This window comes from Pseudophryne corroboree, chromosome 1 (genome assembly GCF_028390025.1).
Source record: "Pseudophryne corroboree isolate aPseCor3 chromosome 1, aPseCor3.hap2, whole genome shotgun sequence".
In the NCBI taxonomy this organism is placed as follows: domain Eukaryota; kingdom Metazoa; phylum Chordata; class Amphibia; order Anura; family Myobatrachidae; genus Pseudophryne; species Pseudophryne corroboree.
Window position 1 is genome coordinate 1,020,714,004 of NC_086444.1, and position 24,759 is coordinate 1,020,738,762.

At 42.3% G+C, this 24,759-nt stretch overlaps 1 long non-coding RNA gene across 4 annotated transcripts in view; it reads left to right on the forward strand.

Annotated features, from left to right (window-relative positions):
- Positions 1–24,759, forward strand: part of LOC134983737 (uncharacterized) — a 1,747,570-nt gene that overhangs the window by 1,446,096 nt on the left and 276,715 nt on the right. The window lies entirely within an intron of this gene.

Here is a 24,759-nt window from a genome sequence, read left to right on the forward strand (position 1 = left end):
TTCCGGCTGCATAAGAAGAGAAAAAGCATGCTCTTCCTATTCAGCACATCACACTGCACCTTGCTGTTAAATGCAATCAACAAATGCAAACACAAAGCAGATTTTACCAGATAGACATTCTGGTGTTGCCAATTACATTTTTTTTGCCTGATATAAAGAATCTTATTGGTATTGACTGTACTCGGGTTTCATTTACTTGATATTGTGTTAAATGAGGTACACCTTATCCAGGAGTGACAACAGAAAGAGGGCAGTGAAAATTGCAACTATTCTTCACTGCAGCTGTTTCCGTTGCTCACCTCCCATTGCCATAAGAAAAAAATGTCTGGTGCACATACATTTGAAAGAATTGTGCATAATTTAAATATTGTAAGAGATGTTTAAGAATTGTTATTCTGATTCAGGAGGTAGCACAGCATGTATATCAGTCATCCTCATTTGCTTCTCGTCATCATCATTGGAGCGGATAACGGGTGAGAGTAAAGATTTTTGCCACGCTTATAGAAACACAGATACAGCGCTACATATATGGCGTATACTGACACTGAATGTACGTTTCACCATGCGGGCTTGGTCACCAGTTAGCCTGACGTGGTGTTAACTGTGTATTGTTTTAAACGTCAGTCCCCCAACCTGCTTTCAATATGCTAATTAGGTAATTTCTTCACCTGTTGCTGATTGCTGGGTGGACTGTGTTGGGCAATTTCTCTATAGCTGTGCATACAGCAAGTTTACCAATTAACCCTAGTAACCCCTTATGGTAAATTAAGCCTAAAATAAAAAAGAGTATTTAATGTATATAAGCTGAATAAACGTGATTATATGACTAATGTCAATTTATATGAACTATTCTTTTGAACAGGATTGGAATTGGAATTGGAATTGGAATTTGGTTTTATTGTCATTAAATATTCAACACATGAACAATCAATGAAATTTTCATGTAAGCAAAAGAACAGACGCCACGGAATATGTATAACACAAAGAACATTACCATAAGATACTTTAAAAAAAGCCGTAAGAACACGGTAACACAAAAGCATAGACAGCTCCAGCAATCCTATCTACATTTAGAACCATTAAGCATTGTTATAGCCCTAGGAAAAAAGCTGTCTTTCAGCCGACTGGTCTTACACATTATCGATCTATAACGAGAATTAGAGGGGAGTAAGGTAAACATCCCATAATTAGGATGGGTCACATCACCCAATATACTCCCAGCCTTCACAAGGAGCCTCTTCTCGTAAACAGACTGGATACTAGGCAATTGTGACCCAATTATCTTGCCAGCAGTTTTCACAATTCTTTCCAACGACTTACGCTCTATAATACTACAATTTCCGAACCATGCTAGAATACCATAAGTAAGAACACTCTCGATAATACATTAATAAAAGTTAATTAAAATTTCCACTGTTATACCTGCTGATCGCATCTTCCTAAGAAAGTATAAACGCTGTTGAGCTTTCTTTGTAGCAGCATTAACATGAGAATTCCATGACAGATCATTAGATATAGTCAAGCCTAAAAATCTAAAAGATGTTACAATCTCCACCTCCTGCTTATCTAAAACTAAAGGACCATAAATATACCTATTTTTAGTTCTAAAATCTATAACCATCTCTTTAGTCTTTTTGACATTAAGTATCAAATGATTTTCTTGACTCCACTCCTTCAGCCTACCTACTTCAAATATAAAATGTGAGTCGTCATTTCCACTAATAAGACCCACGATGGCAATATCGTCTGCAAATTTGACTATGTGCACAGAATCTGACTTTGAGACGCAATCGTAGGTAAACAGAGAATAGAGTAACAGACTCAACACACAACCTTGTGGGACACCAGTGCTAATCATAAATATTCATCGTGATTAATCAAAATTGTTCAGCACGCTTATCTAATACATATAAGTTGGTCTAATGCAGGCATTCCCAACCACGGTCCTCAAGGCACACCAACAGTGCAGGTTTTAGTGATATCCAGGCTGAAGCACAGATGGTTAAATCAAAATAACTGAGCTACTAATTAAGTCACCTGTGCTGAAGCCTGGATATCACTAAAACATGCACTGTTAGTGTGCCTTGAGGACCGTGGTTGGGAATGCCTAGTCTAATGGTTTCAGATCTTCTTTAGAACAGTTTAAAACTGTATGGAATAAAACTGAATATCTATCACCATCTGGTGATCATCAGATAGCACTAAAATTCCTTTAATAATCATACATAATACAATAAAATTGAGAATATCAGGTAAGTATGTTATCATTTCACTCTAAAAACAGTTGTATCATCTTAATCATGCCCTAGCATTAACACTTCACTTGCATTGGTACTGATTAATTAGCTATATGTTCCTAAAACCAGAACCCCAGAATAAACTTTGTATTCCTACACCATATATATAGGAAACATTTATTATTTTTATTTGTTATTGTGATCTGTATTAAAGGTAAGTATATGTTTCACAGATTTTTCGAAACCATGATACAAGATAAGTATATATTTCTCAAAGATTTTTAGAGACCGTGATTGGTGTTTTTGACAAAACCCCCCCACAAAACTGTTTCCATTTTATATAAGTGCTGCGGTGCAAACAAAATGTGTTAGGGTACCTCCGTTACTCACCTGACGAGAGTATGACTTGTGGGCTTTAATATTAAAAAGATAATAACATAGGAATAGATAAAAAACAAAAAAGGGGGGTTTGGGTGGTGAAGGGGGTGTGGAAATGATCTAGGAGTGGCACTGCAGTGGCAGACAGAATGGAACTTCAAAAAACTAGTCCCCAAACATCACATCATGCAAAGAAGTAAAAGAGGTGCATGAGGTAGCTGTATGACTAAGCTAAGCGGCACAAACACCTGACCCATCTAGGAGTGGCACTGCAGTCCCACTGCACTAATGGCGGATACCAGACGCACATCTAACACCAACATAGCTGTCAAGTCCTTAGTTATCTTCTTTGTAACAGGATGACTGCTGTCATATTTCATCTTCCTCGCAAAGGACTGTTGGACAGTCATTTGCTTAGCTGAAGTAGTACAAGTGGTCTTCCGACTTCCCCTCTGGGATGATGATCGACTCCCAGCAGCAGCAACATCAGCAGCAGCAGCAGCAGCGGGAGGAAGTGGTTCTTGATCTTTCCCTAATTTATTCTCCAAATTTTGGTTCTCCATTATTTTTCTGGAGTTTTATAACAAAATGCAGCACAATAAAACGTACCTCTACGCCATATATGTAGCGCTGTATCTGTGTTTCTATATGCTTGGGCCGATATGCTTTTGAAAGCTGCATGGGGCGATGGCTATACACCACTGCAGGGACAAAGCTGTCCCTGCCTGCGGCAGGTGCTGGCTTCGGATTGCGTGGGGGATCTCGCGTGAGTAGCGAGATCCCACGCATGTGCAGAGGAACTGGCCGGGAAAGAGACACATTGCATCAGCACTGAGCCGATGAGGGGAGCATTTGCTCCTCTGCTTTGGCAGACAAGATGTTCTTACATCTTGCTGATGTCTCTTCCTGCTTCGCCAGCCAGGTTTGTTTTGCCTTGTAAACGTTTGCTGCTTTTAAAAAATGTACAAGTTCTGCCGGAGTCTCGGCGCTCTGGCCATCTCACATTCCAATACATCTGGCTCTCTGTGGTACATAAGATTTGTTAGCACAAACACTGTATACTTACATGCAACAACTCCATTCTTTGTCCCATAATTTTTTTTTTTTAAATGATTCAGTTGTAAAAGCAGTTTGCATCTAATTCAACCATATGAGACTATGGTGGTCATTCCGAGTTGTTCGCTCGCTAGCTGCTTTTAGCAGCATTGCAAACGCTAGGCCGCCGCCCTCTGGGAGTGTATCTTAGCTTAGTAGAATAGCAAACAAAAGAGTAGCATAACTGCTACTAAATATTTTCTTGCAGTTTCTGAGTAGCTCCAGACCTAATCCTAGATTGCGATCAGCTCAGTCCGTTTAGTTCCTGGTTTGACGTCACAAACACGCCCTGCGTTCGGCCAGCCACTCCCCCATTTCTTTAGACACTCCTGCGTTTTTGCCTGACATGCCTGCGTTTTTTAGCACACTCCCGGAAAACGCTCAGTTACCACCCAGAAACGCCCCTTTCCTGTCAATCACTCACCGATCAGCAGTGCGACTGAAAAGCGCCGCACGAACAACAGCAAAACTGCTAAGTTTTTAGTTAAATAACTAAGCGCATGCGTGCTGCATACCATGCGCATTTAACAACAAATCGCAGCAGAGCGAAAATCGGCAACGAGCGAACAACTCGGAATGACCACCTATGCAGGGAATTATTTTAGCTGCAGTAATTTACCATTGGCTAATTGATCCCCCAGGTCTATTTAATTAGCCCACAGGCTGCACTTAATTCTCTGATAAATGTCACATTTATGGGTGCCAGGAACATGTAACACATACTATAGGTCTGGGGAACTTATCCCGGATTCTATTTGTTAACACACATTAACATTTGATTTACTGGGCAAGAAAAAGGGCCTCTAGTTGAATAGCACTGGATATTAAAGCCCGAGTCTACCAACCTTTTTCACCCCATGTAAATTAATGGGGCTAATTAAATCCTCCCTATTAAGTAACATTATGGACTGGATGTACAGTACTAAAGGGAAAATGCAGTGGAATCCCAGTTTGTGTGGTTTTTACTGCATTTCAAGAATTCAAGGGCCAAATAGGCCCGATTTTTATGGAAAGAAGTCTGTAGTAGCATAACAACAGTTGGCCGACACTTCCCCCAGATAAGCGGCAAGTTAGTCATGGCCTCAAGGGCTGACCCAGTCATCATCTTAAGGGTGGACCGGTGCTATGCCAGATGGTGGGAAGTGGTACCGCTCAGCTAAAGGGCAGGAGTTACGGTCCCGCCGCATAGGTATTTTAGGCAAACTTAGGAATGAGGCTGTAGCCGAGGGCACGCACTGATTTCTCACCACCCACTTATAGAGTACCTTTTCTAATTCAATCAATAAATTTGGCTGTGACCTCTTTAAATCGCAATTCAGTTGTCTGAGTCATTACTTGGGGGAAAAGGTGGTAGGGGAGTGAGGGGATGAGAGTAAAAATAAAGCCAATGGATGGCTTACATAAATACTAAACCATAGTCAACCAGCTTTATCTGGTTTTATCCTATAGAAGGCTATGGGCTTCTTTTTTCACATCTTCCTGAAAGAGGTCCAATACGGATCCCTCCCACCATACCCTATAGAAGCTTATAAGCTTATATTAGCTTTCTTCCTGTGAGGGAGTGGCCAGAAAATCAACATGTATGTATGATAACTAGCTACAGTAATACAGTATCATAAAATGATGTAATGGGTGAGATTTAAACTGTTTTATTACAATAAGCCAAGATTAATCATAAAAAGGCATCCTTAAAACATAAGTCTTTTCCGATATCATTTGTTGTGTATGTGCTGTTTATGTTTTCATATGACTGCTACTGTAGGGGATGCAGTTAATATACCAGGATCCCGGTGTTCAGGAGACTGATGCCAGAATCCCAACAGCTGGTGAATAACTGATGCCCAGAATCCCCGACAAATGCTCGGTACTCCCACTCGGTTGGTGGGTTTATGCCACCAACTGAGCGGGAATAGAGCCTGTAGCGAGGGAAACCAAACTGCACATCTCTATTCAGATCATGTTGATAATCTGGTGTTGACAGTTTATACTACAACCAGGGCAGTAGAGAACCTGGCAAGGCCCAGATACTTTTCAGAGACCATAGCATAATCATGGTATGCTTGGCCCTGCACAATACAGAAAGAAATAGTACTTTAAGTGCATCCCTGACAACACTGCAGCCCAGCACACAGCAGCGTGCTGGGCTGAGAAGAGCTGCAAATGCTGTTGACAGGTAAAGGGGGGAATTGGGCCCCCTCTGAGCCCCTCCATCAGGCCTCGGTCCAGGTGAATAGTACCTTCCCCGACCCCTCTCGGCACCACTGACCATAAGCTACAGTTTCGGTCACTGCCACCAAGAAAATTAACTTCAAGAACATAATAACAACATAATAATGCTCTTTGTTGCTATCCATGCCATGCCATCAGATCATGAACTTAGAAATGTAATTGCGTAAAAATTATATAAAATAACATGTAATTAAATTGTTTAAGAAAACTGCATAATGCTTTTTACATGTGAATCTGCACCTACAGTATAATATGTATTTTTCTTTTTCATTCAATAGAAAATGTAAATATTACTGGGAGTACTGTATGTCATATATGTATATAATTTTGCTTTCAGTACAGTTAATTCATATAATCAGTCCCTGGAGTTCACATAAAACATGGCTTATTCAGCATAACTATACTTATTATTTTATAAAGAAGACAGAAAGTTGGCCTTATTTATTTTAATAAACGTAAATGACAGTAGTCTTATTGTTCATACTTCTGGCAATATACCATGATGTAAAAATAGTTCTGACAGTGTTCTTTGGTTTGACAAAGAACCTTTTTCTTAAATTTTAATAAAAGATGACAAAATAGTACAACATTAAAAGTATGACATTTTTATAAAAATAATAAGACATTCTATCCCTGGCAGAAGAAATAAGGGGGTTATTCCGAGTTGATCGCTCGCTCGCTAGCTAGTTTTAGCAGCCGTGCAAACGCTATGCTGCCGCCCACTGGGGAGTGTATTTTAGCTTAGCAGAAGTGCAAACGCATGTGCAGCCGAGCTCGGCAAAAACAGTTTGTGCAGTTTCTGAGTAACTCTGAACCTACTCAGTGCTTGAGATCACTTCAGCCTATTCGTGTCCGGATTTGACGACATACACCCGCCCAGCCACGCCTGCGTTTTTTCAGACACGCCTGTGTTTTTGCAAACACTCCCTTAAAACGGTCAGTTGACACCCAGAAACGCCCCTCCTTCCTGTCAATCTTCTTGCGGCCGTCAGTGCGACTGAAAACTTTGCTATAACCTGTGCAAAACAACAAATGCCTTTGTACCCGTACATTGCGCGTGCGCATTGCGGTGCATACGCATGCATAGAAATGCCAATTTTTAGCCTGATCACTGCGCTGTGAACAATGTCAGTTAGCGATCAACTCAGAATGACCCCCTAAATTCCAATATAACCACATTCACAAAATAACAAGCAAGAACATTCTTTTTTATCTGCATTTTCTTTAAGTTCAAAGTTGTTTGTTTTATGTTTACCTTTTAAATTAATTAATCAATCAATCTATCTATCTATCTATCTATCTATCTATCTATCTATCTATCTATCTATCTGTCTATCTATCGATTGTTTGATCAGACTACCTATCAAAAAGTGCTGACGTTGTTATTTTGATTAACATAGTTATTAAAAATACTAAGTAACCTGTGAAAATTGTCATAAAAAACTACAGATGATGGGATGGACAGCAATATAAAATAACAATTTAGATTTAGGAGCAACTCCAGCTTAGGGTGCAAACATGCACCTGCACAAACCGATAGCAAATTATAATTTGCATGTAGGGGAAAAATTCTAAATATATATGCAGTTTTATTTTTACACTGCAGTTTTGAGTAAAATTATGATGTGAGCCCCTCCCAGCTATAAAAATGTCCATGTACTTTAAAGTTTCCACCTTGTTACCTTGTAAATCAAGATGTTTTTCTTAGTAATTAATATTCACAAAAAAAGGAAAAGGATTCCAAATGTGATGCAATGTTGGAATGACTTTTTGTTTGTTCAACCACTTACAATTGTCTTTTCAAAAGTAACCTCAAAGATGTTTAAAGTTAAATCAGTTTAAAACATATTTGTAAAATCCTATTTAAATATTTATATGTACAAATATGCTTAGGGGTGTCTAAATTTCCCTTGAATCACCCCCCTACCCCCAGTGGCAATTGATTCTTCAGTGAAAATAAATGCATTGCCGCTCAGCCACCAGTGGTAATAATTCACTCAAGTATATTATCCCACCCCACATGCACACAAACACACATATATCTAATTCTACAGGCACAAATAGTTGAATGTGTTTTACATTGTAGCAGATGCTTCAGCAGTATTTGTGGTGCTTATCTACCCAGCACAGGGTATATAGTAGAGATGAGCGGGTTCGGTTTCTTTGAATCCGAACCCGCACGAACTTCACTTTTTTTTCCACGGGTCCGAGCGACTCGGATCTTCCCGCCTTGCTCGGTTAACCCGAGCGCGCCCGAACGTCATCATGACGCTGTCGGATTCTCGCGAGGCTCGGATTCTATCGCGAGACTCGGATTCTATATAAGGAGCCGCGCGTCGCCGCCATTTTCACTCGTGCATTGAGATTGATAGGGAGAGGACGTGTCTGGCGTCCTCTCCATTAGAATAGAGATAGATAGATTAGATAGAGAGAGATTGTGCAGAGTCGCAGACAGAGTTAGTTTACCACAGTCAGTGACCAGTGCAGTTGCTAGTTAACTTTTATTTAATATAATATATCCGTTCACTTCTCTCTGCTATATCCGTTCTCTGCCTGAAAAAAAAAACGATACACAGCACAGTCAGTCACACAGTGTGACTCAGTCTGTGTGCACTCAGCTCAGCCCAGTGTGCTGCACAGTCATCAATGTATAAATTAAAAGCTTATAATTAATTGTGGGGGAGACTGGGGAGCACTGCAGGTTGTTAGCAGGAGCCAGGAGTACAATTATATTAATTAACAGTGCACACTTTTGCTGCAGGAGTGGTGACCAGTGCCTGACCACCAGTATAGTATTGTTGTATACTACTAATATCTCTTTAAATATCAACCAGTCTATATTAGCAGCAGACACAGTACAGTGCGGTAGTTCACGGCTGTGGCTACCTCTGTGTCGGCACACGGCAGGCAGTCCGTCCGACCAGAATTGTATTATTTATTATTATATACCTACCACCTAACCGTGGTTTTTTTTTCATTCTTTATACCATCATAGTGTCATCCTAATTGTTACGAGTATACTACTATCTCTTTATCAACCAGTGTACAGTGCGGTAGTTCACGGCTGTGGCTACCTCTGTGTCGGCACACGGCAGGCAGTCCGTCCGACCAGAATTGTATTATTTATTATTATATACCTACCACCTAACCGTGGTTTTTTTTTCATTCTTTATACCGTCATAGTGTCATCCTAATTGTTACGAGTATACTACTATCTCTTTATCAACCAGTGTACAGTGCGGTAGTTCACGGCTGTGGCTACCTCTGTGTCGGCACACGGCAGGCAGTCCGTCCGACCAGAATTGTATTATTTATTATTATATACCTACCACCTAACCGTGGTTTTTTTTTCATTCTTTATACCGTCATAGTGTCATCCTAATTGTTACGAGTATACTACTATCTCTTTATCAACCAGTGTACAGTGCGGTAGTTCACGGCTGTGGCTACCTCTGTGTCGGCACACGGCAGGCAGTCCGTCCGACCAGAATTGTATTATTTATTATTATATACCTACCACCTAACCGTGGTTTTTTTTTCATTCTTTATACCGTCATAGTGTCATCCTAATTGTTACGAGTATACTACTATCTCTTTATCAACCAGTGTACAGTGCGGTAGTTCACGGCTGTGGCTACCTCTGTGTCGGCACACGGCAGGCAGTCCGTCCGACCAGAATTGTATTATTTATTATTATATACCTACCACCTAACCGTGGTTTTTTTTTCATTCTTTATACCGTCATAGTGTCATCCTAATTGTTACGAGTATACTACTATCTCTTTATCAACCAGTGTACAGTGCGGTAGTTCACGGCTGTGGCTACCTCTGTGTCGGCACACGGCAGGCAGTCCGTCCGACCAGAATTGTATTATTTATTATTATATACCTACCACCTAACCGTGGTTTTTTTTTCATTCTTTATACCGTCATAGTGTCATCCTAATTGTTACGAGTATACTACTATCTCTTTATCAACCAGTGTACAGCGCGGTAGTTCACGGCTGTGGCTACCTCTGTGTCGGCAGTCGGCAGGCAGTCCGTCCATCCATAATTGTATTATTATTATAATATATACCACCTAACCGTGGTTTTTTTTTCATTCTTTATACCGTCGTCATAGTGTCATACTAGTTGTTACGAGTATACTACTATCTCTTTATCAACCAGTGTACAGTGCGGTAGTTCACGGCTGTGGCTACCTCTGTGTCGGCAGGCAGTCCGTCCATCCATAATTGTATTATTATTATAATATATACCACCTAACCGTGGTTTTTTTTTCATTCTTTATACCGTCGTCATAGTGTCATACTAGTTGTTACGAGTATACTACTATCTCTTTATCAACCAGTGTACAGTGCGGTAGTTCACGGCTGTGGCTACCTCTGTGTCGGCAGTCGGCAGGCAGTCCGTCCATCCATAATTGTATTATTATTATAATATATACCACCTAACCGTGGTTTTTTTATACCACCTAACCGTGGCAGTCCGTCCATAATTGTATACTAGTATCCAATCCATCCATCTCCATTGTTTACCTGAGGTGCCTTTTAGTTCTGCCTATAAAATATGGAGAACAAAAAAGTTGAGGTTCCAAAATTAGGGAAAGATCAAGATCCACTTCCACCTCGTGCTGAAGCTGCTGCCACTAGTCATGGCCGAGACGATGAAATGCCAGCAACGTCGTCTGCCAAGGCCGATGCCCAATGTCATAGTACAGAGCATGTCAAATCCAAAACACCAAATATCAGAAAAAAAAGGACTCCAAAACCTAAAATAAAATTGTCGGAGGAGAAGCGTAAACTTGCCAATATGCCATTTACCACACGGAGTGGCAAGGAACGGCTGAGGCCCTGGCCTATGTTCATGGCTAGTGGTTCAGCTTCACATGAGGATGGAAGCACTCAGCCTCTCGCTAGAAAACTGAAAAGACTCAAGCTGGCAAAAGCACCGCAAAGAACTGTGCGTTCTTTGAAATCCCAAATCCACAAGGAGAGTCCAATTGTGTCGTTTGCGATGCCTGACCTTCCCAACACTGGACGTGAAGAGCATGCGCCTTCCACTATTTGCATGCCCCCTGCAAGTGCTGGAAGGAGCACCCGCAGTCCAGTTCCTGATAGTCAGATTGAAGATGTCAGTGTTGAAGTACACCAGGATGAAGAGGATATGGGTGTTGCTGGCGCTGGGGAGGAAATTGACCAGGAGGATTCTGATGGTGAGGTGGTTTGTTTAAGTCAGGCACCCGGGGAGACACCTGTTGTCCGTGGGAGGAATATGGCCGTTGACATGCCAGGTGAAAATACCCAAAAAATCAGCTCTTCGGTGTGGAGGTATTTCACCAGAAATGCGGACAACAGGTGTCAAGCCGTGTGTTCCCTTTGTCAAGCTGTAATAAGTAGGGGTAAGGACGTTAACCACCTCGGAACATCCTCCCTTATACGTCACCTGCAGCGCATTCATAATAAGTCAGTGACAAGTTCAAAAACTTTGGGTGACAGCGGAAGCAGTCCACTGACCAGTAAATCCCTTCCTCTTGTAACCAAGCTCACGCAAACCACCCCACCAACTCCCTCAGTGTCAATTTCCTCCTTCCCCAGGAATGCCAATAGTCCTGCAGGCCATGTCACTGGCAAGTCTGACGAGTCCTCTCCTGCCTGGGATTCCTCCGATGCATCCTTGCGTGTAATGCCTACTGCTGCTGGCGCTGCTGTTGTTGCCGCTGGGAGTCGATGGTCATCCCAGAGGGGAAGTCGTAAGCCCACTTGTACTACTTCCAGTAAGCAATTGACTGTTCAACAGTCCTTTGCGAGGAAGATGAAATATCACAGCAGTCATCCTACTGCAAAGCGGATAACTGAGTCCTTGACAACTATGTTGGTGTTAGACGTGCGTCCGGTATCCGCCGTTAGTTCACAGGGAACTAGACAATTTATTGAGGCAGTGTGCCCCCGTTACCAAATACCATCTAGGTTCCACTTCTCTAGGCAGGCGATACCGAGAATGTACACGGACGTCAGAAAAAGACTCACCAGTGTCCTAAAAAATGCAGTTGTACCCAATGTCCACTTAACCACGGACATGTGGACAAGTGGAGCAGGGCAGGGTCAGGACTATATGACTGTGACAGCCCACTGGGTAGATGTATGGACTCCCGCCGCAAGAACAGCAGCGGCGGCACCAGTAGCAGCATCTCGCAAACGCCAACTCTTTCCTAGGCAGGCTACGCTTTGTATCACCGCTTTCCAGAATACGCACACAGCTGAAAACCTCTTACGGCAACTGAGGAAGATCATCGCGGAATGGCTTACCCCAATTGGACTCTCCTGTGGATTTGTGGCATCGGACAACGCCAGCAATATTGTGTGTGCATTAAATATGGGCAAATTCCAGCACGTCCCATGTTTTGCACATACCTTGAATTTGGTGGTGCAGAATTTTTTAAAAAACGACAGGGGCGTGCAAGAGATGCTGTCGGTGGCCAGAAAAATTGCGGGACACTTTCGGCGTACAGGCACCACGTACAGAAGACTGGAGCACCACCAAAAACTACTGAACCTGCCCTGCCATCATCTGAAGCAAGAAGTGGTAACGAGGTGGAATTCAACCCTCTATATGCTTCAGAGGTTGGAGGAGCAGCAAAAGGCCATTCAAGCCTATACAATTGAGCACGATATAGGAGATGGAATGCACCTGTCTCAAGTGCAGTGGAGAATGATTTCAACGTTGTGCAAGGTTCTGATGCCCTTTGAACTTGCCACACGTGAAGTCAGTTCAGACACTGCCAGCCTGAGTCAGGTCATTCCCCTCATCAGGCTTTTGCAGAAGAAGCTGGAGGCATTGAAGAAGGAGCTAACACGGAGCGATTCCGCTAGGCATGTGGGACTTGTGGATGCAGCCCTTAATTCGCTTAACAAGGATTCACGGGTGGTCAATCTGTTGAAATCAGAGCACTACATTTTGGCCACCGTGCTCGATCCTAGATTTAAAGCCTACCTTGGATCTCTCTTTCCGGCAGACACAGGTCTGCTGGGGTTGAAAGACCTGCTGGTGACAAAATTGTCAAGTCAAGCGGAACGCGACCTGTCAACATCTCCTCCTTCACATTCTCCCGCAACTGGGGGTGCGAGGAAAAGGCTCAGAATTCCGAGCCCACCCGCTGGCGGTGATGCAGGGCAGTCTGGAGCGACTGCTGATGCTGACATCTGGTCCGGACTGAAGGACCTGACAACGATTACGGACATGTCGTCTACTGTCACTGCATATGATTCTCTCAACATTGATAGAATGGTGGAGGATTATATGAGTGACCGCATCCAAGTAGGCACGTCACACAGTCCGTACTTATACTGGCAGGAAAAAGAGGCAATTTGGAGGCCCTTGCACAAACTGGCTTTATTCTACCTAAGTTGCCCTCCCACAAGTGTGTACTCCGAAAGAGTGTTTAGTGCCGCCGCTCACCTTGTCAGCAATCGGCGTACGAGGTTACATCCAGAAAATGTGGAGAAGATGATGTTCATTAAAATGAATTATAATCAATTCCTCCGCGGAGACATTGACCAGCAGCAATTGCCTCCACAAAGTACACAGGGAGCTGAGATGGTGGATTCCAGTGGGGACGAATTGATAATCTGTGAGGAGGGGGATGTACACGGTGATATATCGGAGGGTGAAGATGAGGTGGACATCTTGCCTCTGTAGAGCCAGTTTGTGCAAGGAGAGATTAATTGCTTCTTTTTTGGGGGGGGTCCAAACCAACCCGTCATATCAGTCACAGTCGTGTGGCAGACCCTGTCACTGAAATGATGGGTTGGTTAAAGTGTGCATGTCCTGTTTTGTTTATACAACATAAGGGTGGGTGGGAGGGCCCAAGGATAATTCCATCTTGCACCTCTTTTTTCTTTTCTTTTTCTTTGCATCATGTGCTGATTGGGGAGGGTTTTTTGGAAGGGACATCCTGCGTGACACTGCAGTGCCACTCCTAGATGGGCCCGGTGTTTGTGTCGGCCACTAGGGTCGCTAATCTTACTCACACAGCTACCTCATTGCGCCTCTTTTTTTCTTTGCGTCATGTGCTGTTTGGGGAGGGTTTTTTGGAAGGGACATCCTGCGTGACACTGCAGTGCCACTCCTAGATGTGCCCGGTGTTTGTGTCGGCCACTAGGGTCGCTAATCTTACTCACACAGTCAGCTACCTCATTGCGCCTCTTTTTTTCTTTGCGTCATGTGCTGTTTGGGGAGGGTTTTTTGGAAGGGCCATCCTGCGTGACACTGCAGTGCCACTCCTAGATGGGCCCGGTGTTTGTGTCGGCCACTAGGGTCGCTTATCTTACTCACACAGCGACCTCGGTGCAAATTTTAGGACTAAAAATAATATTGTGAGGTGTGATGTGTTCAGAATAGGCTGAAAATGAGTGTAAATTATGTTTTTTGAGGTTAATAATACTTTGGGATCAAAATTACCCCCAAATTCTATGATTTAAGCTGTTTTTTAGGGTTTTTTTAAAAAAACACCCGAATCCAAAACACACCCGAATCCGACAAAAAAAATTCGGTGAGGTTTTGCCAAAACGCGGTCGAACCCAAAACACGGCCGCGGAACCGAACCCAAAACCAAAACACAAAACCCGAAAAATTTCCGGCGCTCATCTCTAGTATATAGAAGGGGAAGGGGAAGAAAAAGTGATAGCGAGAAAGGGATGTCCTCACAATGGGGCTAATTCAGACCTGATCGCTGCTGTGCATTTTTTTTGCACGGCAGCCGATCAGGTCTGAACTGCGCATGTGCCGATGCCGCAGTGCGCCGGCGCATGCCAGACAGCCAGAGGAGGTCGCTGGGTGGGAGGGGGGCGGGCCACCATCATTTGGCCGCCGTTTAGGAGGTGCGGTTTGGGCAATGCAGGCATGCCCAGACTGTTGGGAGGGGGGGCGGGCGGGCCATGGCAGCTGCGTGATGTCACACACAGCCACTGGGACCCTCACAGCAATGAGTAGCTCCCTGCCAGCATGCAATGTGCAATGCTTTTGTACTTGTGCAACTGGGCAGGGCCTTACATGCGGGGTGGACTAGCCCTGTGCTGGGCGTCCCCCTGCATGTCAGGGAAGCTGATCGCAGATGTGCTAAATTTGGCACATCTATAATCGGGTCTGAATTACGCCCAATAGACAATGCATAATCTGTTAGAAATTATTAAACACAATTTATTTTAGAGTATAAAATCAGAAGATTATAGACAGAGCTGTTACTAGGATAAGGAAGATGGTGCCTTACACACCACACAATTTCCATGTGGACGCACTGTCTGTGTAGCACCCTAGGGTTGGCAGGTATGTTTAAGTGGTTGGAAGAGCTATTACAGATTTTTGGTGACTATGTGACAGACCTTTTCCCTAAAGTGTTCAAACCCATACCTTGTCTTTAGTACCTTGCTCAGAGAAGTAGGATGGATTGATATGCAACAGGAATGGGGCAGCAATTCCAAAAGGATGTCTTTTTATTGAGCAGCAATGAACTGGATTAAAAGAAGATGGTTGTTGTTTGGAAAAATTAGACAATAACAAGAATGAGATGGCATCAAAGAAGATTGGTAAATCACAGTGGACTTTAGCTATTGACATGCAGAAAACATTTAGTAATTCAATAGAACAATCAATATAATCACAGATATATGCTTTTTCCAATATGACATAATAACAATGTGGTGATGAGGAGTGATGAAAAATACAGTTCCCAATGACATTTTCTATATGCCTAGCTTTCATAACAAGGATGTTTCAAGTTTCACCAGCAATTAACATTGGAGCTCTTTTTAAATCCTGATATGCTACAGTTTTACATTGGGTTTATGGCTTATGTGAACACGATGAATCATGGATTCACAAGAATGTCACTATATCTTAGTCTATTCAAAGAGGATGAAATTAGCGAAGGTATATTAGTGTCTCTCAACAAATGCAGCTTACTTAGTAGTAAGGGATCCTTGGGGAAATAAACTTAATGTAACTCCTTCAATGTAAAGTGATTAATTTCATTTGCTCAAATGACTCAGTCTCTTTCTCTTTAAAGGTCACTAAATATGTCTTTCAGCTGTTGAATAGAGTGTGTTTGTTTCAATAGCTGTACTCAAGCAGGGGCTGGTTTGTAAAATGTTGCTTTGAAGGGCTGTAATACACTGTTCTATTTACAATTTGCAGCATGTAACAAATTTACCCTTGGGCTTGGCACTTTGTTTGCCTGTTGTTCACAACAATAACAGTCTCTGTGTACTCAATCAGAACTTATGTGGTAGATGTACCCACTAGCTGGACCTGGTGTAATGTGTACAATATGCTTTAACTGGCATAATGTGTATAGGGGACTCTGTCTGGCATAATGTGAATAACATGCTCTACCTGGCATAATATGTATAGGGGCTCTGCCTGGCATAATGTGTATAACATGATTTACCTGGCGTGATGTGTATAAGGGGCACTGCCTGGCATAATGTGTATAAGGGGCTCTGTCTGGCATAATGTGTATAACATTCTCTACCTGAAGTAATGTGTATAAGGGGCTCTGCCTAGTAGTAATGTGTATAATGGGCTCTACCTGGAGTAATGTGCATAAAGGGCACTGCCTGGCAGTAACGTGTGTAAGGATCTCTACCGGGCAATAATGTGTGTAAATGGCTCTGCCTGGCATAATGTGTGTAAGGGGCTCTGTCTGGCATAATGTGTATAACTTACTCTATGTGGTGTAATATGTATAAGGTGCTCTGCCTGGCTTAATGTGTATAACATGCTCTGCCTTGCATAATATATGTAGGGGCACTGCCTGTCATAATGTGTATAACATAGTCTACCTGGCATAATGTGTATAAGGGGCTCTGAAAGGCGTAATGTGTGTAACATGCACTACCTAGCATAAAATATATAAGTGGTTCTGTGTGGTGAAATCTGTATAAGGGACTGTACCTGGCATAATCTGTATAAGGAGCTCTACCTGTCACAATGTGTATAACATGCTCTACCTTGTGTAATGTTTATAAGGGGCTCTGCCTGGTGTAATGTGAATAATGTATTCTATGTGGTATAATTTGTATAAATGGCTCTGCCTGGCATAATGTGTAGAAGGGGCTCTGTCTGACACAGTGTGTGTAAGGGGCTCTGCCTGGCAGTATGAACAGTTCATAAGTTGCTCTGCTGTAGGATAATGTGTATAAGGGTATCTGCCTGCCGTAATGTGTGTAAGGCACTCTACCTGGCATAATGTATGTGCTTTGGATCTTTCTCCTCCGTGTTTGGAGAATGGTACAGTCAATTATCTTGTATTTCAGAGATATAAGTTGATGTCCATTGTCTCTCAAATGTGCAGCCACTGGCTTGTCCATAGATTTACCTGTAAAGGCTGTCTTAATGGTTGACCAATGAAGAACCATTCATTCTTCAAATTTATGTGTAGTCAAGCCCACATAATATAGCCCACATGGGCAGAGGATAATGTAGACTACAAATCTGGAATCACAGGTAAGGAAAGACATGTCGTATATGACAGATTTGGGCTGAATGTGGATGTTTAAATGTATGTCCCATTATCAAATAATTACAGGTCACATGATTTGGACATTTATAAATTCCAGGTTTCTTGAACTAAAACTCAGGGAAATGTATCCAATCAAAGCCAGTAATATCCTTGTGGCCTAAATGGTCCTTTAGATTCTGGCCACTGTGATAACAAGTCATGGGCCTGACTTTGTGAAAGCCTGGGAGATCCTTATCACAGAGACAATAGACCATAAGGTTTTACTGGCCTTTGGAATAACCTGGCTCAGTGTTTTGAACAAAGTTATCCATGGGTGTTACACTTTAAACATTTGTACCCATCTGTACAGACCCACAAAATCTAAAATGGGGAGTCAACAGACCCCACCCCTCTACAGACTTTGCCTCCATTAGGGCTGTTTCCAGAAATTTCTCAGGCTTGTTTTCAAACCTAATCCACCCCTGGCCACCAATATTGCTGCTCTTGGGAAAGGTGAGCTGCACCTTTATGCAAGACACCATTGGAGGACATCAGGAAGTTTGCACACTGGCTCTCCACTGCCAATGCACATATTGGACCATCAGCTGAGAAAAGTACATGAAAGGAGCCACCTTCAACATACAGATGTAATTAGATGACCCTCCATTATAGGCCAGTTAGAACCAGAGGACGGGTCCATTTCAGAAAACAGAATTTTAAAAACATCTGCTACACTCATTATTAAGCCAGGAAGAGAGTGACAATACAGCAGTGAGTTGACCGATGACGGATGCTCAGTCTTCAGGCTCTCCCCACCAGCTCTTAATTGTCACACAGTGCACATTTTGCCCGGCACAGGGGCATCTGCCTCCCACTTACCCCTACGCAGCTGCTTGCTTGGCAGTACTTTGTATAAATGGGTCTGGGACTCAGGGTCGACAACAAAAAGGTTGACACACTTAGGTCGACACCAATTGGTCGACATACCTTAGGTCGACATGGACAAAAGGTCGACAGGAACAAGGTCGACATGGAAAAAGGTCGACATGAGTTTTTTATGTGTTTTTTTTGTGTCGTTTTCTTCGTAGAGTGTCCGGGAACCCCAATTAGTGCACCGCGTCCCCTCGCATGGTGCCTTCACTCTGCTCCGCTTCGCTCGGCACAGATTACCATTCCAATCGTAGTCCACGTGGATCGTTAAGTATGAAAAGGTTCGAAAAAAGGAAAAAAAACATAAAAAACTCATGTCAACCTTTTTCCATGTCGACCTTGTTCCTGTCGACCTTTTGTCCATGTCAACCTAAGGCATGTCGACCAATTGGCGTCGACCTAAGGTGTGTCGACCTTTTTGTTGTCGACCTGGAGTCCGGATACCTTATAAATACCATTATTTTCACATAGATCCAGTGCATCACTTATCCATCCTGGGACTTGTGGTTCCACAAGACTGATTATTTTATATTGCAAGCCTCACACAGTATATATTTATATGCAATTAATTCATTAAGATCAATGTGAAGTTTTATTATATCACTGATGTATTTTTTATGAATACTGATATTAATGTCTATGCTGATTCTTTAGCTAATAAAAATATATTACAGATTGAGTATCCCATATCCATATATTCCGAAATACGGAATATTCCGAAATACGGAATTTTTTGAGTGAGAGTGAGATAGTGAAAGCTTTGTTTTCTGATGGCTCAATGTACACAAACTTTGTTTAATACACAAAGTTATTAATAATATTGTATTAAATGACCTTCAGGCTGCGTGTATAAGGTATATATGAAACATAAATGAATTGTGTGTATGTACACACACTTTGTTTAATGCACAAAGTTATAAAAAATATTGGCTAAAATGACCTTCAGGCTGTGTGTATAAGGTGTATATGAAACATAAATGAATTGTGTGTATGTACACACACTTTGTTTAATGCACAAAGTTATAAAAAATATTGGCTAAAATTACCTTCAGGCTGTGTGTATAAGGTGTATATGTAATATAAATGCATTCTGTGCTTAGATTTAGGTCCCATCACCATGATATCTCATTATGGGAGGCAATTATTCCAAAATACGGAAAAATCCGATATCCAAAATACCTCTGGTCCCAAGCATTTTGGATAAGGGATACTCAACCTGTATATTTATTCATTGTGTCTTGGCTTACCTTCCATATCTATGGACTACACATAAATTTCTTATTGTTATAATGTTATTAGTGCTGTTCTATAGGATAAACATTGGTTGGAATATTGTGGTTGAATTGCATCTGCAATTCAACACTTAGGAAGCAGCGGTTTATGAGTTATATATTTAAAATTATTCATATCTTTTATAATACTACATATTGGGGACTTTATAGTCCCCCCGATAGCGCATAAAAATGTGTTGTTTCATTTTATGTAAAACATATTTAAAATGCAATTCCCTGATGAAACCCCGTAGGGCGAAACTGGTTGGAGGATTCCTATACACTGAATGGAGATCCCTAGAAATGGAACCGGCTGCTCAGGAGAAACCAGAAGCAGCCGCTGTGCTTTCCAGCATCCAGGAATCACATGGCGGCCGCGGGGAAAACAAGTGCAAGTGTCTCTGCCTTCCACTGTGTCGCCTCATCTCAAATATGCTATTTAACTTGTGGCCATACAGATTTGTCAGTCATCAATATCTTACTATTGGTGGCTGATAATTCTTCTGCCTTACAGTAACTACACACACACACACACACACACACACACACACACACACACACACACACACACACACACACACATACACACACTCCCTACCACCAGTTACACCTATTATTCCAAATTCCTCTACCTTGTGTATCAAGATTGTAAATTCATTGAGGTAGGACAATCTTTACCTTCTCTTTCAATTCTTTGTAAAAATTTTGATCCTGTTTATATACAGTTGTGGGTATCATGTGGACGCTTTATAAATATAATAATAATAATAATAATAATAACAACTACAACTAGCTGATGTGCTCGGTTTCAATCGGGAAAGGTTTGCTGGGCAGAACATTTTACCCCTTTGCAACGCTTTAGGAGTTGAAAAATCATTGCTTAGTGGGTTGCTGCAAATAGATGGCCCAGTTTTCAGAACACCAAGCAAGTCACATGTTCCAGGTTACCCAGAAGGTGCACTGGGAGAGTTCACCAACTGTCACTTTTTGAAAGCGCACAATAGTGATACATTGTAAATGGCAGGCAGACATTTTACCACATAACTTTGAAAAAAAGCAACTAATCACCATGGCAATATAATTCTGCAAATTTATGGACCACGAGCTTTACTTTGGTATATGATGTGCCCTGATCAGACAGCAGCATCAGCACCATCATAGATATAAGTCACTCATAAAAGTCATCCTTCTGCTACATATATATATACATATATATATATAAAATACAGTAATTATAACTGTGACCAGATGACCTCACTCTGTCAAGCAATCATGGATAGAATAGTGGGTGTTTTTTTCGTCCTTCAGTGACCTGAGCGAGCTTACTCCACCACTGCTAGGGATTCCCTCTCATTGTCAGTAGCCGGCTGCTATTGAATCCCCCCAATAGTTGGCAGATAACTCGATGACGCAACCAGGCTTCTACACCAGTACCTGGAACGCCTTGTTTCATGCAAGCTCCTTCCACTGGCACCTGAATCTGACTACTTCTGTGTAATTTATGTGTGGATACACTGTTGCAAAACTCTCTGGGTAGTGCTGGCTACTTCCCCCTGACCCCTCACTATGACCAGTCTACGCTGGGTAGCTGGAAAAGGGTTTCATCTTGGAGACCCTGGGCTCAAACCAAAACAGCAAGAGAATGTAGTAGCATTTGGTGCTACTCTGGTAGTCCCAGGATACAAGCAGATGATGTCATCTTAAGGTAAGATATTTATACCTCAGGGTTTTAAAAAGACAAATCCCTAGCTAATTGTTCTTGGGCCAATCACAGCATACAAATGTCACAGAAGTGCAATTCCTACAGATGTTCAGGGGATACACTCATTCAGGGTGGCTTGCAGGCTCTATTTTTGTCCAATTCTAACACTATATCACAGAGAGTAAGCCTGCCATGTGTGCCTTAACCAATCAAGCTAAGTGCATCTGTTGTACATGCACTGTGCATGCGCACATTTAAAATGATCTATAATGGATATTGGATATTGCTCATGCTCTGCCTGAGATGACCCTAGGGGCTGGCAAGTCTGGATCAGGGGATGGTTTTCTCCAAAATTACTTCCAAGATTCTGTTAGGGGACCTGACCACCTTCCCTGGCTGAATTTGGGATCTAGAGGCTTGGTGACAAGATCCCCAGGCAGCAGCCTCCTGGTCACAGAGTGAAAGCTCTTTGGAGCTCCAATAAAACAATTAGCTGACTGTGTAAGGCAGGTATCCCTGCACCTCTAATATTTACTTAGAGTCATGAGGCTGTAGGGGAAAACATTCTGCTTCTCTGGGAGGTGTACTAGGAGAACCAGCAGCCCACGGAGGACTATATAGCCCTACGAAAAAGGTAAGTGCACTTCATTAGTTTTAAATTCATTCAACATTTTTATACATCCTATGTAGCCCTTTAAAATATACACTATATAATTTGTTCCGGGGGCCCTGCATTAGGCATCTGCAGTGCTTTACAGCAAAATCTATTTTAATATAGTTTTTTTTATATACACTGCTCAAAAAAATAAAGGGATCACTAAAATAACACATCCTAGATCTGAATGAATGAAATATTCTTATTAAATACTTTGTTCTTTACATAGTTGAATGTGCTGACAACAAAATCACACAAAAATTATCAATGGAAATCAAATTTATTAACCCATGGAGGTCTGGATTTGGAGTCACCCTCAAAATTAAAGTGGAAAAACACACTACAGGCTGATCCAACTTTGATGTAATGTCCTTAAAACAAGTCAAAATGAGGCTCAGTAGTGTGTGTGGCCTCCACGTGACTATATGACCTCCCTACAACCCACACAAGTGGCTCAGGTAGTGCAGCTCATCCAGGATGGCACATCAATACGAGCTGTGGCAAGAAGGTTTGCTGTGTCTGTCAGCGTAGTGTCCAGAGCATGGAGGCGCTACCAGGAGACAGGCCAGTATATCAGGAGACGTGGAGGAGGCCGTAGGAGGGCAACAACCCAGCAGCAGGACCGCTACCTCCGCCTTTGTGCAAGGAGGAACAGGAGGAGCACTGCCAGAGCCCTGCAAAATGACCTCCAGCAAGCCACAAATGTGCATGTGTCTACTCAAACGATCAGAAACAGACTCCATGAGGGTGGTATGATGGCCCGACGCCCACAGGTGGGGGTTGTGCTTACAGCACAACACCGTGCAGGACGTTTGGCATTTGCCAGAGAACACCAAGATTGGCAAATTCGCCACTGGCGCCCTGTGCTCTTCACAGATGAAAGCAGGTTCTCACTGAGCACATGTGACAGACGTGACAGAGTCTGGAGATGCCAAGAAGAATGTTCTGCTGCCTGCAACATCCTCCAGCATGACCGGTTTGACAGTGGGTCAGTAATGGTGTGGGGTGGCATTTCTTTGGGGGGCCGCACAGCCCTCCATGTGCTCGCCAGACGTAGCCTGACTGCTATTAGGTACCGAGATGAGATCCTCAGACCCCTTGTGAGACCATATGCTGGTGAGGTTGGCCCTGGGTTCCTCCTAATGCAAGACAATGCTAGACCTCATGTGGCTGGAGTTTGTCAGCAGTTCCTGCAAGACGAAGGCATTGATGCTATGGACTGGCCCGCCCGTTCCCCAGACCTGAATCCAAGTGAGCACATCTGGGACATCATGGCTTGCTCCATCCACCAATACCACGTTGCACCACAGACTGTCCAGGAGTTGGCGGATGCTTTAGTCCAGGTCTGGGAGAAGATCCCTCAGGAGACCATCCGCCACCTCATTAGGAGCATGCCCAGGCATTGTAGGGAGGTCATACAGGTACAAGGAGGCCACAGACACTACTGAGTCTTATTTTGACTTGTTTTAAGGACATTACATCAAAGTTGGATCAGCCTGTAGTGTGTTTTTCCACTTTAATTTTGAGGGTGACTCCAAATCCAGACCTCCATGGGTTAATAAATTTGATTTCCATTGATAATTTTTGTGTGATTTTGTTGTCAGCACATTCAACTATGTAAAGAACAAAGTATTTAATAAGAATATATCATTCATTCAAATCTAGGATGTGTTATTTTAGTGTTCCCTTTATTTTTTTGAGCAGTGTATATATATATATATATACATATATATATATATATATATATATAGTAACATAGTAACATAGTATTTGAGGTTGAATAGAGGCAAATTGCCCATTGTGTTCAACCTGTTTTAAGTTGTGATGATTCTACATACTTGCTAAATAATGTTTTATGACTAGTTAGCTACTATAACTCATGTTACCCCCGGATTAACCACGTTGATATTTTAAGTATTATAACCTTGGATAGCTTTTTCATTCAGAAATTTATCCATTCCTTTTTTAAATCCAATTACAGAGTCCGCCATTACCACCTTCCCTGGCTGGGAATTCCACATCCTGATTGCCCTAACAGTGAAGAACCCTTTCCTCCGTTGCGTTCGGAACTTTCTCTCCTCCAGGCGCAGCGACTGCCCACGTGTCCTAAACTGTATTCTTTTAATAAATAATTCCTCTGATAACTCTTTGTGATGTCCCTTTACATATTTGAAGATATTAATAATATCTCCTCTTAGGTGCCTCTTTTCTAGTGTATACATATTCAGCCTAGTAAGTCTTTCCTTATAGTCCAGTCCTTCTAGGCCTTTAACCAATTTAGTAGCTCGCCTTTGAACACTTTCGAGTTCACTGATGTCTTTTTTATACAATGGTGCCCAAAACTGAACACAATATTCCAGGTGCGGATGTACCAATGCTTTATACAGCGGCAGGATTACATACGAGTCCCTTGTCTCAATTCCCCTTTTTATGCACGCTAGCACCTTACTTTCCTTCTTTACTGCGTTTTGACATTGTGTACGGTTATTAAGCCTATTATCAATGAATACCCCCAAATCTTTTTCCAACTCTGTTTCCCCTAGGCGTTCCCCATTTAATATGTAGGATGCAAGTTTGTTTTTAGTCCCAAAATGCATAACCTTGCATTTGTCTGTATTGAACCTCATTTTCCATATAGACGCCCAGAGTTCAAGATTAGATAGATCATTCTGCAAGGACTCCACATCCAATTCTGAATTAATTACCTTACACAGTTTAGTATCATCTGCAAAGATTGACACTGTGCTTTCCAGGCCTATTTCTAG